General features: G+C 46.3%; 8 non-coding genes across 8 annotated transcripts; all 8 read right to left on the reverse strand.

Moving 5' to 3' along the window:
* Nucleotides 1–719: 719 nt before the first annotated feature.
* Nucleotides 720–910, reverse strand: LOC130330877 (U2 spliceosomal RNA). Its single transcript, XR_008873915.1, has one exon. It is a non-coding gene; the product is annotated as a U2 spliceosomal RNA (small nuclear RNA).
* A 2,092-nt stretch (nucleotides 911–3,002) lies between these two features.
* LOC130330874 (U2 spliceosomal RNA) lies at nucleotides 3,003–3,193 on the reverse strand. Its single transcript, XR_008873912.1, has one exon. It is a non-coding gene; the product is annotated as a U2 spliceosomal RNA (small nuclear RNA).
* Nucleotides 3,194–5,292: 2,099 nt separating this feature from the next.
* On the reverse strand, nucleotides 5,293–5,483 carry LOC130330879 (U2 spliceosomal RNA). Its single transcript, XR_008873916.1, has one exon. It is a non-coding gene; the product is annotated as a U2 spliceosomal RNA (small nuclear RNA).
* A 2,090-nt stretch (nucleotides 5,484–7,573) lies between these two features.
* Nucleotides 7,574–7,764, reverse strand: LOC130330880 (U2 spliceosomal RNA). The gene has a single exon (XR_008873917.1). It is a non-coding gene; the product is annotated as a U2 spliceosomal RNA (small nuclear RNA).
* A 2,088-nt stretch (nucleotides 7,765–9,852) lies between these two features.
* Nucleotides 9,853–10,043, reverse strand: LOC130330881 (U2 spliceosomal RNA). Its single transcript, XR_008873918.1, has one exon. It is a non-coding gene; the product is annotated as a U2 spliceosomal RNA (small nuclear RNA).
* Nucleotides 10,044–12,130: 2,087 nt separating this feature from the next.
* On the reverse strand, nucleotides 12,131–12,321 carry LOC130330882 (U2 spliceosomal RNA). The gene has a single exon (XR_008873919.1). It is a non-coding gene; the product is annotated as a U2 spliceosomal RNA (small nuclear RNA).
* A 2,088-nt stretch (nucleotides 12,322–14,409) lies between these two features.
* On the reverse strand, nucleotides 14,410–14,600 carry LOC130330875 (U2 spliceosomal RNA). The gene has a single exon (XR_008873913.1). It is a non-coding gene; the product is annotated as a U2 spliceosomal RNA (small nuclear RNA).
* A 2,090-nt stretch (nucleotides 14,601–16,690) lies between these two features.
* On the reverse strand, nucleotides 16,691–16,881 carry LOC130330876 (U2 spliceosomal RNA). Its single transcript, XR_008873914.1, has one exon. It is a non-coding gene; the product is annotated as a U2 spliceosomal RNA (small nuclear RNA).
* Nucleotides 16,882–17,586: the final 705 nt, after the last annotated feature.

Consider the following 17,586-nt stretch of genomic DNA (forward strand, 5'->3'; position numbering starts at 1 on the left):
AGTCTGTGCACAGAATTTAGCAAGGGCCTCGCACCTTCTGATGCATCAGGTAGGTGCACAATAGCATAGCCTAACCCTCTGTACTTTGGTCTATATTGATGCGGGACATAGACAGCCAGCTGATGACCAATCCATTAGTGCAATGGATGGCTGGAAGCATTTGTCTTTGCCTTTGCAATACCACAGAAGCAATGCATGGTCAATGTACAGCAATGACACACCTGTGTGAACAGCCAGGAGAACCCCCCCCCCCCCCATGTTATGTTACATAGTTACATAGTTAGTACGGTCGAAAAAAGACATATGTCCATCAAGTTCAACCAGGGAATTAAGGGGTAGGGGTGTGGCGCGATATTGGGGAAGGGATGAGATTTTATATTTCTTCATAAGCATTAATCTTATTTTGTCAATTAGGAACATTCAGCACCCACCCGCTATCAAGGCAGCTGCCTATCATGTCATGCCCTACCTGCACAGGTGTGCTGGCTACTCAAATGATCCAATTAAGGAGGCCATTTAGTCAGCAGCAGCAGAAGTCCTGTGCCTGGACGCTCCAACAGCGGCCAGACACAAGCAGAAGCAGAAGCAGCAGAAGCAGCAGCAGCACCACCTTTTGTTTTTTGGCTGCAGCAGCAGCAAGGCCCACAGGGCTGGCTAGCTGGCTAGCCAGCAAGCAGGTAGCAATGAAAGTAGGAATCTTTCTTTTTAACCCTGTAAGGGGGTGGTGCACTGTACCCGAAGATACTGCCATATCGGGTCAATGCATAGAGCGACGGAAGCAAGCTTCGAAATCGGCCCCCGTTCTCAAAAATCCATTTAATATATGGTCCCCAGATAGGGGACGTATCAGATATTAAACTGATAAGAACAGATACTACACTTGATCTTAGCCAAAAGGCCGAGAAGCGATAACCGTGAAAGGGGCGGGCCCAACAAGGTGCCCTTCATGGGCACTATCACTGCTTGCTGTCAGGGAGGCTGCCAGACAATTTTCCATGCACACTCTGGGCTGGGGGGCAGTCAACCACCAGTACACACAGCAGAACCTAAACCCATACCATTATTGCTAAGCAGCAAGACAGGGGCCCATTGCACTCCCACGGGGCCTTTTTAAATGCAATCCATAACCCGGATTTGCCAGGAACCCTTCTTACTCCTCCTACTTGCATGTGACACTGGGCTTAGGATCTGCATAGGAAACACACACACAAGCACACACCTACCTTTGTTGCCTGCAGATGCCTCCTTGGCTGTCCCCAAACGGTATCAAACCAACACCCACGGGAAGCTGTAAGCATAGAGGACATGCCTGCACCCCATTGGACTTACCTGTGTGGGTTAAATCCGGGTTATTTGACAACCTATGGCGGTGATGGTTCTGCTCAGGCAGAGCAGTGCTGATGCTCCTCATAAAGCTGTCGCTGCTGTGAAGGTTCTAGGTGACATCACAAATCCCTATGGTTACATACACAACAAAGCTGGGTTGTTGTTGTTTACACTCTGCAAGGCCTGTGGAAGTGAGTGACATCATAGCACTGTAGTTCTGAGGGTTCTAGATGGATGCAACAATCTCCTGTTGCTTCTATGAAGGCCATAATAGACGACATCACCAAACAGCTCCATAGTCACATACACAGCAAAGGAGAGATGTTGTTTACACCTAGTGATGTCAGTGGTATTGAGTGACATCACAGCACAGTGCTAAGGCTCCTGGGCCTGGACACAGCAGCGGCTGCAATATCTCAACGGAGAATACGTTTATATATATGTGTGTGTGTGCGCGTATATATATATATATATATATATATATATATATATATATATTTCTCCGCCGAAATCACTTTTAAACCCATTTCCACCTTTTTTTCCCTTCTCTTCCTCTTACTTTTTTTTCACGTTTTTTTACGTTTTTCTCCTTTTCGCCTCTTTTCTGGGCGTATTATTCTTCTTTTTCTTCTTTTTTTTCGTCTAATGCATACCCCATCAGTGCAGCAATGCTTATTCAATACCGCCAGCAGATGGAGACACTGGGGGATAATTTTCTAAGGATTTATACTGATTTTTCCTGTCTGAATTTGTCGCACAGAAAGTTGCAGGCCAAATATGTGTGACATTTCTGCGACTTTAGCTTCTAGAGCATTTTTACAACATTATACATAGGTGCTGAATACATAAAAAGCGACTGTTCAGCGACAGACAAGTCGCATCGGCTGAAAGTAGGCCAGAATGTCAGTCCATGTTGGAGCAGGTTTAGATACAGTCTAAAGTATAGATCTCAAAGTCTGTGCACAGAATTTAGCAAGGGCCTCGCACCTTCTGATTCATCAGGTAGGTGCACAATAGCATAGCCTAACCCTCTGTACTTTGGTCTATATTGATGCGGGACATAGACAGCCAGCTGATGACCAATCCATTAGTGCAATGGATGGCTGGAAGCATTTGTCTTTGCCTTTGCAATACCACAGAAGCAATGCATGGTCAATGTACAGCAATGACACACCTGTGTGAACAGCCAGGAGACCCCCCCCCCCCCCCCCCCATGTTATGTTACATAGTTACATAGTTAGTACGGTCGAAAAAAGACATATGTCCATCAAGTTCAACCAGGGAATTAAGGGGTAGGGGTGTGGCGCGATATTGGGGAAGGGATGAGATTTTATATTTCTTCATAAGCATTAATCTTATTTTGTCAATTAGGAACATTCAGCACCCACCCGCTATCAAGGCAGCTGCCTATCATGTCATGCCCTACCTGCACAGGTGTGCTGGCTACTCAAATGATCCAATTAAGGAGGCCATTTAGTTAGCAGCAGCAGAAGTCCTGTGCCTGGACGCTCCAACAGCGGCCAGACACAAGCAGAAGCAGAAGCAGCAGAAGCAGCAGCAGCACCACCTTTTGTTTTTTGGCTGCAGCAGCAGCAAGGCCCACAGGGCTGGCTAGCTGGCTAGCCAGCAAGCAGGTAGCAATGAAAGTAGGAATCTTTCTTTTTAACCCTGTAAGGGGGTGGTGCACTGTACCCGAAGATACTGCCATATCGGGTCAATGCATAGGGCGACGGAAGCAAGCTTCGAAATCGGCCCCCGTTCTCAAAAATCCATTTAATATATGGTCCCCAGATAGGGGACGTATCAGATATTAAACTGATAAGAACAGATACTACACTTGATCTTAGCCAAAAGGCCGAGAAGCGATAACCGTGAAAGGGGCGGGCCCAACAAGGTGCCCTTCATGGGCACTATCACTGCTTGCTGTCAGGGAGGCTGCCAGACAATTTTCCATGCACACTCTGGGCTGGGGGGCAGTCAACCACCAGTACACACAGCAGAACCTAAACCCATACCATTATTGCTAAGCAGCAAGACAGGGGCCCATTGCACTCCCACGGGGCCTTTTTAAATGCAATCCATAACCCGGATTTGCCAGGAACCCTTCTTACTCCTCCTACTTGCATGTGACACTGGGCTTAGGATCTGCATAGGAAACACACACACAAGCACACACCTACCTTTGTTGCCTGCAGATGCCTCCTTGGCTGTCCCCAAACGGTATCAAACCAACACCCACGGGAAGCTGTAAGCATAGAGGACATGCCTGCACCCCATTGGACTTACCTGTGTGGGTTAAATCCGGGTTATTTGACAACCTATGGCGGTGATGGTTCTGCTCAGGCAGAGCAGTGCTGATGCTCCTCATAAAGCTGTCGCTGCTGTGAAGGTTCTAGGTGACATCACAAATCCCTATGGTTACATACACAACAAAGCTGGGTTGTTGTTGTTTACACTCTGCAAGGCCTGTGGAAGTGAGTGACATCATAGCACTGTAGTTCTGAGGGTTCTAGATGGATGCAACAATCTCCTGTTGCTTCTATGAAGGCCATAATAGACGACATCACCAAACAGCTCCATAGTCACATACACAGCAAAGGAGAGATGTTGTTTACACCTAGTGATGTCAGTGGTATTGAGTGACATCACAGCACAGTGCTAAGGCTCCTGGGCCTGGACACAGCAGCGGCTGCAATATCTCAACGGAGAATACGTTTATATATATGTGTGTGTGTGTGCGCGTATATATATATATATATATATATATATATATATATATATATATATATTTCTCCGCCGAAATCACTTTTAAACCCATTTCCACCTTTTTTTCCCTTCTCTTCCTCTTACTTTTTTTTCACGTTTTTTTACGTTTTTCTCCTTTTCGCCTCTTTTCTGGGCGTATTATTCTTCTTTTTCTTCTTTTTTTTCGTCTAATGCATACCCCATCAGTGCAGCAATGCTTATTCAATACCGCCAGCAGATGGAGACACTGGGGGATAATTTTCTAAGGATTTATACTGATTTTTCCTGTCTGAATTTGTCGCACAGAAAGTTGCAGGCCAAATATGTGTGACATTTCTGCGACTTTAGCTTCTAGAGCATTTTTACAACATTATACATAGGTGCTGAATACATAAAAAGCGACTGTTCAGCGACAGACAAGTCGCATCGGCTGAAAGTAGGCCAGAATGTCAGTCCATGTTGGAGCAGGTTTAGATACAGTCTAAAGTATAGATCTCAAAGTCTGTGCACAGAATTTAGCAAGGGCCTCGCACCTTCTGATGCATCAGGTAGGTGCACAATAGCATAGCCTAACCCTCTGTACTTTGGTCTATATTGATGCGGGACATAGACAGCCAGCTGATGACCAATCCATTAGTGCAATGGATGGCTGGAAGCATTTGTCTTTGCCTTTGCAATACCACAGAAGCAATGCATGGTCAATGTACAGCAATGACACACCTGTGTGAACAGCCAGGAGACCCCCCCCCCCCCCCCCCATGTTATGTTACATAGTTACATAGTTAGTACGGTCGAAAAAAGACATATGTCCATCAAGTTCAACCAGGGAATTAAGGGGTAGGGGTGTGGCGCGATATTGGGGAAGGGATGAGATTTTATATTTCTTCATAAGCATTAATCTTATTTTGTCAATTAGGAACATTCAGCACCCACCCGCTATCAAGGCAGCTGCCTATCATGTCATGCCCTACCTGCACAGGTGTGCTGGCTACTCAAATGATCCAATTAAGGAGGCCATTTAGTCAGCAGCAGCAGAAGTCCTGTGCCTGGACGCTCCAACAGCGGCCAGACACAAGCAGAAGCAGAAGCAGCAGAAGCAGCAGCAGCACCACCTTTTGTTTTTTGGCTGCAGCAGCAGCAAGGCCCACAGGGCTGGCTAGCTGGCTAGCCAGCAAGCAGGTAGCAATGAAAGTAGGAATCTTTCTTTTTAACCCTGTAAGGGGGTGGTGCACTGTACCCGAAGATACTGCCATATCGGGTCAATGCATAGGGCGACGGAAGCAAGCTTCGAAATCGGCCCCCGTTCTCAAAAATCCATTTAATATATGGTCCCCAGATAGGGGACGTATCAGATATTAAACTGATAAGAACAGATACTACACTTGATCTTAGCCAAAAGGCCGAGAAGCGATAACCGTGAAAGGGGCGGGCCCAACAAGGTGCCCTTCATGGGCACTATCACTGCTTGCTGTCAGGGAGGCTGCCAGACAATTTTCCATGCACACTCTGGGCTGGGGGGCAGTCAACCACCAGTACACACAGCAGAACCTAAACCCATACCATTATTGCTAAGCAGCAAGACAGGGGCCCATTGCACTCCCACGGGGCCTTTTTAAATGCAATCCATAACCCGGATTTGCCAGGAACCCTTCTTACTCCTCCTACTTGCATGTGACACTGGGCTTAGGATCTGCATAGGAAACACACACACAAGCACACACCTACCTTTGTTGCCTGCAGATGCCTCCTTGGCTGTCCCCAAACGGTATCAAACCAACACCCACGGGAAGCTGTAAGCATAGAGGACATGCCTGCACCCCATTGGACTTACCTGTGTGGGTTAAATCCGGGTTATTTGACAACCTATGGCGGTGATGGTTCTGCTCAGGCAGAGCAGTGCTGATGCTCCTCATAAAGCTGTCGCTGCTGTGAAGGTTCTAGGTGACATCACAAATCCCTATGGTTACATACACAACAAAGCTGGGTTGTTGTTGTTTACACTCTGCAAGGCCTGTGGAAGTGAGTGACATCATAGCACTGTAGTTCTGAGGGTTCTAGATGGATGCAACAATCTCCTGTTGCTTCTATGAAGGCCGTAATAGACGACATCACCAAACAGCTCCATAGTCACATACACAGCAAAGGAGAGATGTTGTTTACACCTAGTGATGTCAGTGGTATTGAGTGACATCACAGCACAGTGCTAAGGCTCCTGGGCCTGGACACAGCAGCGGCTGCAATATCTCAACGGAGAATACGTTTATATATATGTGTGTGTGTGCGCGTATATATATATATATATATATATATATATATATATATATATATTTCTCCGCCGAAATCACTTTTAAACCCATTTCCACCTTTTTTTCCCTTCTCTTCCTCTTACTTTTTTTTCACGTTTTTTTACGTTTTTCTCCTTTTCGCCTCTTTTCTGGGCGTATTATTCTTCTTTTTCTTCTTTTTTTTCGTCTAATGCATACCCCATCAGTGCAGCAATGCTTATTCAATACCGCCAGCAGATGGAGACACTGGGGGATAATTTTCTAAGGATTTATACTGATTTTTCCTGTCTGAATTTGTCGCACAGAAAGTTGCAGGCCAAATATGTGTGACATTTCTGCGACTTTAGCTTCTAGAGCATTTTTACAACATTATACATAGGTGCTGAATACATAAAAAGCGACTGTTCAGCGACAGACAAGTCGCATCGGCTGAAAGTAGGCCAGAATGTCAGTCCATGTTGGAGCAGGTTTAGATACAGTCTAAAGTATAGATCTCAAAGTCTGTGCACAGAATTTAGCAAGGGCCTCGCACCTTCTGATGCATCAGGTAGGTGCACAATAGCATAGCCTAACCCTCTGTACTTTGGTCTATATTGATGCGGGACATAGACAGCCAGCTGATGACCAATCCATTAGTGCAATGGATGGCTGGAAGCATTTGTCTTTGCCTTTGCAATACCACAGAAGCAATGCATGGTCAATGTACAGCAATGACACACCTGTGTGAACAGCCAGGAGACCCCCCCCCCCCCCCATGTTATGTTACATAGTTACATAGTTAGTACGGTCGAAAAAAGACATATGTCCATCAAGTTCAACCAGGGAATTAAGGGGTAGGGGTGTGGCGCGATATTGGGGAAGGGATGAGATTTTATATTTCTTCATAAGCATTAATCTTATTTTGTCAATTAGGAACATTCAGCACCCACCCGCTATCAAGGCAGCTGCCTATCATGTCATGCCCTACCTGCACAGGTGTGCTGGCTACTCAAATGATCCAATTAAGGAGGCCATTTAGTCAGCAGCAGCAGAAGTCCTGTGCCTGGACGCTCCAACAGCGGCCAGACACAAGCAGAAGCAGAAGCAGCAGAAGCAGCAGCAGCACCACCTTTTGTTTTTTGGCTGCAGCAGCAGCAAGGCCCACAGGGCTGGCTAGCTGGCTAGCCAGCAAGCAGGTAGCAATGAAAGTAGGAATCTTTCTTTTTAACCCTGTAAGGGGGTGGTGCACTGTACCCGAAGATACTGCCATATCGGGTCAATGCATAGGGCGACGGAAGCAAGCTTCGAAATCGGCCCCCGTTCTCAAAAATCCATTTAATATATGGTCCCCAGATAGGGGACGTATCAGATATTAAACTGATAAGAACAGATACTACACTTGATCTTAGCCAAAAGGCCGAGAAGCGATAACCGTGAAAGGGGCGGGCCCAACAAGGTGCCCTTCATGGGCACTATCACTGCTTGCTGTCAGGGAGGCTGCCAGACAATTTTCCATGCACACTCTGGGCTGGGGGGCAGTCAACCACCAGTAAACACAGCAGAACCTAAACCCATACCATTATTGCTAAGCAGCAAGACAGGGGCCCATTGCACTCCCACGGGGCCTTTTTAAATGCAATCCATAACCCGGATTTGCCAGGAACCCTTCTTACTCCTCCTACTTGCATGTGACACTGGGCTTAGGATCTGCATAGGAAACACACACACAAGCACACACCTACCTTTGTTGCCTGCAGATGCCTCCTTGGCTGTCCCCAAACGGTATCAAACCAACACCCACGGGAAGCTGTAAGCATAGAGGACATGCCTGCACCCCATTGGACTTACCTGTGTGGGTTAAATCCGGGTTATTTGATAACCTATGGCGGTGATGGTTCTGCTCAGGCAGAGCAGTGCTGATGCTCCTCATAAAGCTGTCGCTGCTGTGAAGGTTCTAGGTGACATCACAAATCCCTATGGTTACATACACAACAAAGCTGGGTTGTTGTTGTTTACACTCTGCAAGGCCTGTGGAAGTGAGTGACATCATAGCACTGTAGTTCTGAGGGTTCTAGATGGATGCAACAATCTCCTGTTGCTTCTATGAAGGCCATAATAGACGACATCACCAAACAGCTCCATAGTCACATACACAGCAAAGGAGAGATGTTGTTTACACCTAGTGATGTCAGTGGTATTGAGTGACATCACAGCACAGTGCTAAGGCTCCTGGGCCTGGACACAGCAGCGGCTGCAATATCTCAACGGAGAATACGTTTATATATATGTGTGTGTGTGCGCGTATATATATATATATATATATATATATATATATATATATATTTCTCCGCCGAAATCACTTTTAAACCCATTTCCACCTTTTTTTCCCTTCTCTTCCTCTTACTTTTTTTTCACGTTTTTTTACGTTTTTCTCCTTTTCGCCTCTTTTCTGGGCGTATTATTCTTCTTTTTCTTCTTTTTTTTCGTCTAATGCATACCCCATCAGTGCAGCAATGCTTATTCAATACCGCCAGCAGATGGAGACACTGGGGGATAATTTTCTAAGGATTTATACTGATTTTTCCTGTCTGAATTTGTCGCACAGAAAGTTGCAGGCCAAATATGTGTGACATTTCTGCGACTTTAGCTTCTAGAGCATTTTTACAACATTATACATAGGTGCTGAATACATAAAAAGCGACTGTTCAGCGACAGACAAGTCGCATCGGCTGAAAGTAGGCCAGAATGTCAGTCCATGTTGGAGCAGGTTTAGATACAGTCTAAAGTATAGATCTCAAAGTCTGTGCACAGAATTTAGCAAGGGCCTCGCACCTTCTGATGCATCAGGTAGGTGCACAATAGCATAGCCTAACCCTCTGTACTTTGGTCTATATTGATGCGGGACATAGACAGCCAGCTGATGACCAATCCATTAGTGCAATGGATGGCTGGAAGCATTTGTCTTTGCCTTTGCAATACCACAGAAGCAATGCATGGTCAATGTACAGCAATGACACACCTGTGTGAACAGCCAGGAGACCCCCCCCCCCCCCCATGTTATGTTACATAGTTAGATAGTTAGTACGGTCGAAAAAAGACATATGTCCATCAAGTTCAACCAGGGAATTAAGGGGTAGGGGTGTGGCGCGATATTGGGGAAGGGATGAGATTTTATATTTCTTCATAAGCATTAATCTTATTTTGTCAATTAGGAACATTCAGCACCCACCCGCTATCAAGGCAGCTGCCTATCATGTCATGCCCTACCTGCACAGGTGTGCTGGCTACTCAAATGATCCAATTAAGGAGGCCATTTAGTCAGCAGCAGCAGAAGTCCTGTGCCTGGACGCTCCAACAGCGGCCAGACACAAGCAGAAGCAGAAGCAGCAGAAGCAGCAGCAGCACCACCTTTTGTTTTTTGGCTGCAGCAGCAGCAAGGCCCACAGGGCTGGCTAGCTGGCTAGCCAGCAAGCAGGTAGCAATGAAAGTAGGAATCTTTCTTTTTAACCCTGTAAGGGGGTGGTGCACTGTACCCGAAGATACTGCCATATCGGGTCAATGCATAGGGCGACGGAAGCAAGCTTCGAAATCGGCCCCCGTTCTCAAAAATCCATTTAATATATGGTCCCCAGATAGGGGACGTATCAGATATTAAACTGATAAGAACAGATACTACACTTGATCTTAGCCAAAAGGCCGAGAAGCGATAACCGTGAAAGGGGCGGGCCCAACAAGGTGCCCTTCATGGGCACTATCACTGCTTGCTGTCAGGGAGGCTGCCAGACAATTTTCCATGCACACTCTGGGCTGGGGGGCAGTCAACCACCAGTACACACAGCAGAACCTAAACCCATACCATTATTGCTAAGCAGCAAGACAGGGGCCCATTGCACTCCCACGGGGCCTTTTTAAATGCAATCCATAACCCGGATTTGCCAGGAACCCTTCTTACTCCTCCTACTTGCATGTGACACTGGGCTTAGGATCTGCATAGGAAACACACACACAAGCACACACCTACCTTTGTTGCCTGCAGATGCCTCCTTGGCTGTCCCCAAACGGTATCAAACCAACACCCACGGGAAGCTGTAAGCATAGAGGACATGCCTGCACCCCATTGGACTTACCTGTGTGGGTTAAATCCGGGTTATTTGACAACCTATGGCGGTGATGGTTCTGCTCAGGCAGAGCAGTGCTGATGCTCCTCATAAAGCTGTCGCTGCTGTGAAGGTTCTAGGTGACATCACAAATCCCTATGGTTACATACACAACAAAGCTGGGTTGTTGTTGTTTACACTCTGCAAGGCCTGTGGAAGTGAGTGACATCATAGCACTGTAGTTCTGAGGGTTCTAGATGGATGCAACAATCTCCTGTTGCTTCTATGAAGGCCATAATAGACGACATCACCAAACAGCTCCATAGTCACATACACAGCAAAGGAGAGATGTTGTTTACACCTAGTGATGTCAGTGGTATTGAGTGACATCACAGCACAGTGCTAAGGCTCCTGGGCCTGGACACAGCAGCGGCTGCAATATCTCAACGGAGAATACGTTTATATATATGTGTGTGTGTGCGCGTATATATATATATATATATATATATATATATATATATATATTTCTCCGCCGAAATCACTTTTAAACCCATTTCCACCTTTTTTTCCCTTCTCTTCCTCTTACTTTTTTTTCACGTTTTTTTACGTTTTTCTCCTTTTCGCCTCTTTTCTGGGCGTATTATTCTTCTTTTTCTTCTTTTTTTTCGTCTAATGCATACCCCATCAGTGCAGCAATGCTTATTCAATACCGCCAGCAGATGGAGACAATGGGGGATAATTTTCTAAGGATTTATACTGATTTTTCCTGTCTGAATTTGTCGCACAGAAAGTTGCAGGCCAAATATGTGTGACATTTCTGCGACTTTAGCTTCTAGAGCATTTTTACAACATTATACATAGGTGCTGAATACATAAAAAGCGACTGTTCAGCGACAGACAAGTCGCATCGGCTGAAAGTAGGCCAGAATGTCAGTCCATGTTGGAGCAGGTTTAGATACAGTCTAAAGTATAGATCTCAAAGTCTGTGCACAGAATTTAGCAAGGGCCTCGCACCTTCTGATGCATCAGGTAGGTGCACAATAGCATAGCCTAACCCTCTGTACTTTGGTCTATATTGATGCGGGACATAGACAGCCAGCTGATGACCAATCCATTAGTGCAATGGATGGCTGGAAGCATTTGTCTTTGCCTTTGCAATACCACAGAAGCAATGCATGGTCAATGTACAGCAATGACACACCTGTGTGAACAGCCAGGAGACCCCCCCCCCCCCCATGTTATGTTACATAGTTACATAGTTAGTACGGTCGAAAAAAGACATATGTCCATCAAGTTCAACCAGGGAATTAAGGGGTAGGGGTGTGGCGCGATATTGGGGAAGGGATGAGATTTTATATTTCTTCATAAGCATTAATCTTATTTTGTCAATTAGGAACATTCAGCACCCACCCGCTATCAAGGCAGCTGCCTATCATGTCATGCCCTACCTGCACAGGTGTGCTGGCTACTCAAATGATCCAATTAAGGAGGCCATTTAGTCAGCAGCAGCAGAAGTCCTGTGCCTGGACGCTCCAACAGCGGCCAGACACAAGCAGAAGCAGAAGCAGCAGAAGCAGCAGCAGCACCACCTTTTGTTTTTTGGCTGCAGCAGCAGCAAGGCCCACAGGGCTGGCTAGCTGGCTAGCCAGCAAGCAGGTAGCAATGAAAGTAGGAATCTTTCTTTTTAACCCTGTAAGGGGGTGGTGCACTGTACCCGAAGATACTGCCATATCGGGTCAATGCATAGGGCGACGGAAGCAAGCTTCGAAATCGGCCCCCGTTCTCAAAAATCCATTTAATATATGGTCCCCAGATAGGGGACGTATCAGATATTAAACTGATAAGAACAGATACTACACTTGATCTTAGCCAAAAGGCCGAGAAGCGATAACCGTGAAAGGGGCGGGCCCAACAAGGTGCCCTTCATGGGCACTATCACTGCTTGCTGTCAGGGAGGCTGCCAGACAATTTTCCATGCACACTCTGGGCTGGGGGGCAGTCAACCACCAGTACACACAGCAGAACCTAAACCCATACCATTATTGCTAAGCAGCAAGACAGGGGCCCATTGCACTCCCACGGGGCCTTTTTAAATGCAATCCATAACCCGGATTTGCCAGGAACCCTTCTTACTCCTCCTACTTGCATGTGACACTGGGCTTAGGATCTGCATAGGAAACACACACACAAGCACACACCTACCTTTGTTGCCTGCAGATGCCTCCTTGGCTGTCCCCAAACGGTATCAAACCAACACCCACGGGAAGCTGTAAGCATAGAGGACATGCCTGCACCCCATTGGACTTACCTGTGTGGGTTAAATCCGGGTTATTTGACAACCTATGGCGGTGATGGTTCTGCTCAGGCAGAGCAGTGCTGATGCTCCTCATAAAGCTGTCGCTGCTGTGAAGGTTCTAGGTGACATCACAAATCCCTATGGTTACATACACAACAAAGCTGGGTTGTTGTTGTTTACACTCTGCAAGGCCTGTGGAAGTGAGTGACATCATAGCACTGTAGTTCTGAGGGTTCTAGATGGATGCAACAATCTCCTGTTGCTTCTATGAAGGCCATAATAGACGACATCACCAAACAGCTCCATAGTCACATACACAGCAAAGGAGAGATGTTGTTTACACCTAGTGATGTCAGTGTTATTGAGTGACATCACAGCACAGTGCTAAGGCTCCTGGGCCTGGACACAGCAGCGGCTGCAATATCTCAACGGAGAATACGTTTATATATATGTGTGTGTGTGCGCGTATATATATATATATATATATATATATATATATATATATATATATATTTCTCCGCCGAAATCACTTTTAAACCCATTTCCACCTTTTTTTCCCTTCTCTTCCTCTTACTTTTTTTTCACGTTTTTTTACGTTTTTCTCCTTTTCGCCTCTTTTCTGGGCGTATTATTCTTCTTTTTCTTCTTTTTTTTCGTCTAATGCATACCCCATCAGTGCAGCAATGCTTATTCAATACCGCCAGCAGATGGAGACACTGGGGGATAATTTTCTAAGGATTTATACTGATTTTTCCTGTCTGAATTTGTCGCACAGAAAGTTGCAGGCCAAATATGTGTGACATTTCTGCGACTTTAGCTTCTAGAGCATTTTTACAACATTATACATAGGTGCTGAATACATAAAAAGCGACTGTTCAGCGACAGACAAGTCGCATCGGCTGAAAGTAGGCCAGAATGTCAGTCCATGTTGGAGCAGGTTTAGATACAGTCTAAAGTATAGATCTCAAAGTCTGTGCACAGAATTTAGCAAGGGCCTCGCACCTTCTGATGCATCAGGTAGGTGCACAATAGCATAGCCTAACCCTCTGTACTTTGGTCTATATTGATGCGGGACATAGACAGCCAGCTGATGACCAATCCATTAGTGCAATGGATGGCTGGAAGCATTTGTCTTTGCCTTTGCAATACCACAGAAGCAATGCATGGTCAATGTACAGCAATGACACACCTGTGTGAACAGCCAGGAGACCCCCCCCCATGTTATGTTACATAGTTACATAGTTAGTACGGTCGAAAAAAGACATATGTCCATCAAGTTCAACCAGGGAATTAAGGGGTAGGGGTGTGGCGCGATATTGGGGAAGGGATGAGATTTTATATTTCTTCATAAGCATTAATCTTATTTTGTCAATTAGGAACATTCAGCACCCACCCGCTATCAAGGCAGCTGCCTATCATGTCATGCCCTACCTGCACAGGTGTGCTGGCTACTCAAATGATCCAATTAAGGAGGCCATTTAGTCAGCAGCAGCAGAAGTCCTGTGCCTGGACGCTCCAACAGCGGCCAGACACAAGCAGAAGCAGAAGCAGCAGAAGCAGCAGCAGCACCACCTTTTGTTTTTTGGCTGCAGCAGCAGCAAGGCCCACAGGGCTGGCTAGCTGGCTAGCCAGCAAGCAGGTAGCAATGAAAGTAGGAATCTTTCTTTTTAACCCTGTAAGGGGGTGGTGCACTGTACCCGAAGATACTGCCATATCGGGTCAATGCATAGGGCGACGGAAGCAAGCTTCGAAATCGGCCCCCGTTCTCAAAAATCCATTTAATATATGGTCCCCAGATAGGGGACGTATCAGATATTAAACTGATAAGAACAGATACTACACTTGATCTTAGCCAAAAGGCCGAGAAGCGATAACCGTGAAAGGGGCGGGCCCAACAAGGTGCCCTTCATGGGCACTATCACTGCTTGCTGTCAGGGAGGCTGCCAGACAATTTTCCATGCACACTCTGGGCTGGGGGGCAGTCAACCACCAGTACACACAGCAGAACCTAAACCCATACCATTATTGCTAAGCAGCAAGACAGGGGCCCATTGCACTCCCACGGGGCCTTTTTAAATGCAATCCATAACCCGGATTTGCCAGGAACCCTTCTTACTCCTCCTACTTGCATGTGACACTGGGCTTAGGATCTGCATAGGAAACACACACACAAGCACACACCTACCTTTGTTGCCTGCAGATGCCTCCTTGGCTGTCCCCAAACGGTATCAAACCAACACCCACGGGAAGCTGTAAGCATAGAGGACATGCCTGCACCCCATTGGACTTACCTGTGTGGGTTAAATCCGGGTTATTTGACAACCTATGGCGGTGATGGTTCTGCTCAGGCAGAGCAGTGCTGATGCTCCTCATAAAGCTGTCGCTGCTGTGAAGGTTCTAGGTGACATCACAAATCCCTATGGTTACATACACAACAAAGCTGGGTTGTTGTTGTTTACACTCTGCAAGGCCTGTGGAAGTGAGTGACATCATAGCACTGTAGTTCTGAGGGTTCTAGATGGATGCAACAATCTCCTGTTGCTTCTATGAAGGCCATAATAGACGACATCACCAAACAGCTCCATAGTCACATACACAGCAAAGGAGAGATGTTGTTTACACCTAGTGATGTCAGTGGTATTGAGTGACATCACAGCACAGTGCTAAGGCTCCTGGGCCTGGACACAGCAGCGGCTGCAATATCTCAACGGAGAATACGTTTATATATATGTGTGTGTGTGCGCGTATATATATATATATATATATATATATATATATATATATATATATTCTCCGCCGAAATCACTTTTAAACCCATTTCCACCTTTTTTTCCCTTCTCTTCCTCTTACTTTTTTTTCACGTTTTTTTACGTTTTTCTCCTTTTCGCCTCTTTTCTGGGCGTATTATTCTTCTTTTTCTTCTTTTTTTTCGTCTAATGCATACCCCATCAGTGCAGCAATGCTTATTCAATACCGCCAGCAGATGGAGACACTGGGGGATAATTTTCTAAGGATTTATACTGATTTTTCCTGTCTGAATTTGTCGCACAGAAAGTTGCAGGCCAAATATGTGTGACATTTCTGCGACTTTAGCTTCTAGAGCATTTTTACAACATTATACATAGGTGCTGAATACATAAAAAGCGACTGTTCAGCGACAGACAAGTCGCATCGGCTGAAAGTAGGCCAGAATGTCAGTCCATGTTGGAGCAGGTTTAGATACAGTCTAAAGTATAGATCTCAAAGTCTGTGCACAGAATTTAGCAAGGGCCTCGCACCTTCTGATGCATCAGGTAGGTGCACAATAGCATAGCCTAACCCTCTGTACTTTGGTCTATATTGATGCGGGACATAGACAGCCAGCTGATGACCAATCCATTAGTGCAATGGATGGCTGGAAGCATTTGTCTTTGCCTTTGCAATACCACAGAAGCAATGCATGGTCAATGTACAGCAATGACACACCTGTGTGAACAGCCAGGAGACCCCCCCCCCCCCCATGTTATGTTACATAGTTACATAGTTAGTACGGTCGAAAAAAGACATATGTCCATCAAGTTCAACCAGGGAATTAAGGGGTAGGGGTGTGGCGCGATATTGGGGAAGGGATGAGATTTTATATTTCTTCATAAGCATTAATCTTATTTTGTCAATTAGGAACATTCAGCACCCACCCGCTATCAAGGCAGCTGCCTATCATGTCATGCCCTACCTGCACAGGTGTGCTGGCTACTCAAATGATCCAATTAAGGAGGCCATTTAGTCAGCAGCAGCAGAAGTCCTGTGTCTGGACGCTCCAACAGCGGCCAGACACAAGCAGAAGCAGAAGCAGCAGAAGCAGCAGCAGCACCACCTTTTGTTTTTTGGCTGCAGCAGCAGCAAGGCCCACAGGGCTGGCTAGCTGGCTAGCCAGCAAGCAGGTAGCAATGAAAGTAGGAATCTTTCTTTTTAACCCTGTAAGGGGGTGGTGCACTGTACCCGAAGATACTGCCATATCGGGTCAATGCATAGGGCGACGGAAGCAAGCTTCGAAATCGGCCCCCGTTCTCAAAAATCCATTTAATATATGGTCCCCAGATAGGGGACGTATCAGATATTAAACTGATAAGAACAGATACTACACTTGATCTTAGCCAAAAGGCCGAGAAGCGATAACCGTGAAAGGGGCGGGCCCAACAAGGTGCCCTTCATGGGCACTATCACTGCTTGCTGTCAGGGAGGCTGCCAGACAATTTTCCATGCACACTCTGGGCTGGGGGGCAGTCAACCACCAGTACACACAGCAGAACCTAAACCCATACCATTATTGCTAAGCAGCAAGACAGGGGCCCATTGCACTCCCACGGGGCCTTTTTAAATGCAATCCATAACCCGGATTTGCCAGGAACCCTTCTTACTCCTCCTACTTGCATGTGACACTGGGCTTAGGATCTGCATAGGAAACACACACACAAGCACACACCTACCTTTGTTGCCTGCAGATGCCTCCTTGGCTGTCCCCAAACGGTATCAAACCAACACCCACGGGAAGCTGTAAGCATAGAGGACATGCCTGCACCCCATTGGACTTACCTGTGTGGGTTAAATCCGGGTTATTTGACAACCTATGGCGGTGATGGTTCTGCTCAGGCAGAGCAGTGCTGATGCTCCTCATAAAGCTGTCGCTGCTGTGAAGGTTCTAGGTGACATCACAAATCCCTATGGTTACATACACAACAAAGCTGGGTTGTTGTTGTTTACACTCTGCAAGGCCTGTGGAAGTGAGTGACATCATAGCACTGTAGTTCTGAGGGTTCTAGATGGATGCAACAATCTCCTGTTGCTTCTATGAAGGCCATAATAGACGACATCACCAAAC

This window comes from Hyla sarda, unplaced genomic scaffold, assembly GCF_029499605.1.
Source record: "Hyla sarda isolate aHylSar1 unplaced genomic scaffold, aHylSar1.hap1 scaffold_3402, whole genome shotgun sequence".
NCBI classification, from domain to species: Eukaryota; Metazoa; Chordata; class Amphibia; order Anura; family Hylidae; genus Hyla; species Hyla sarda.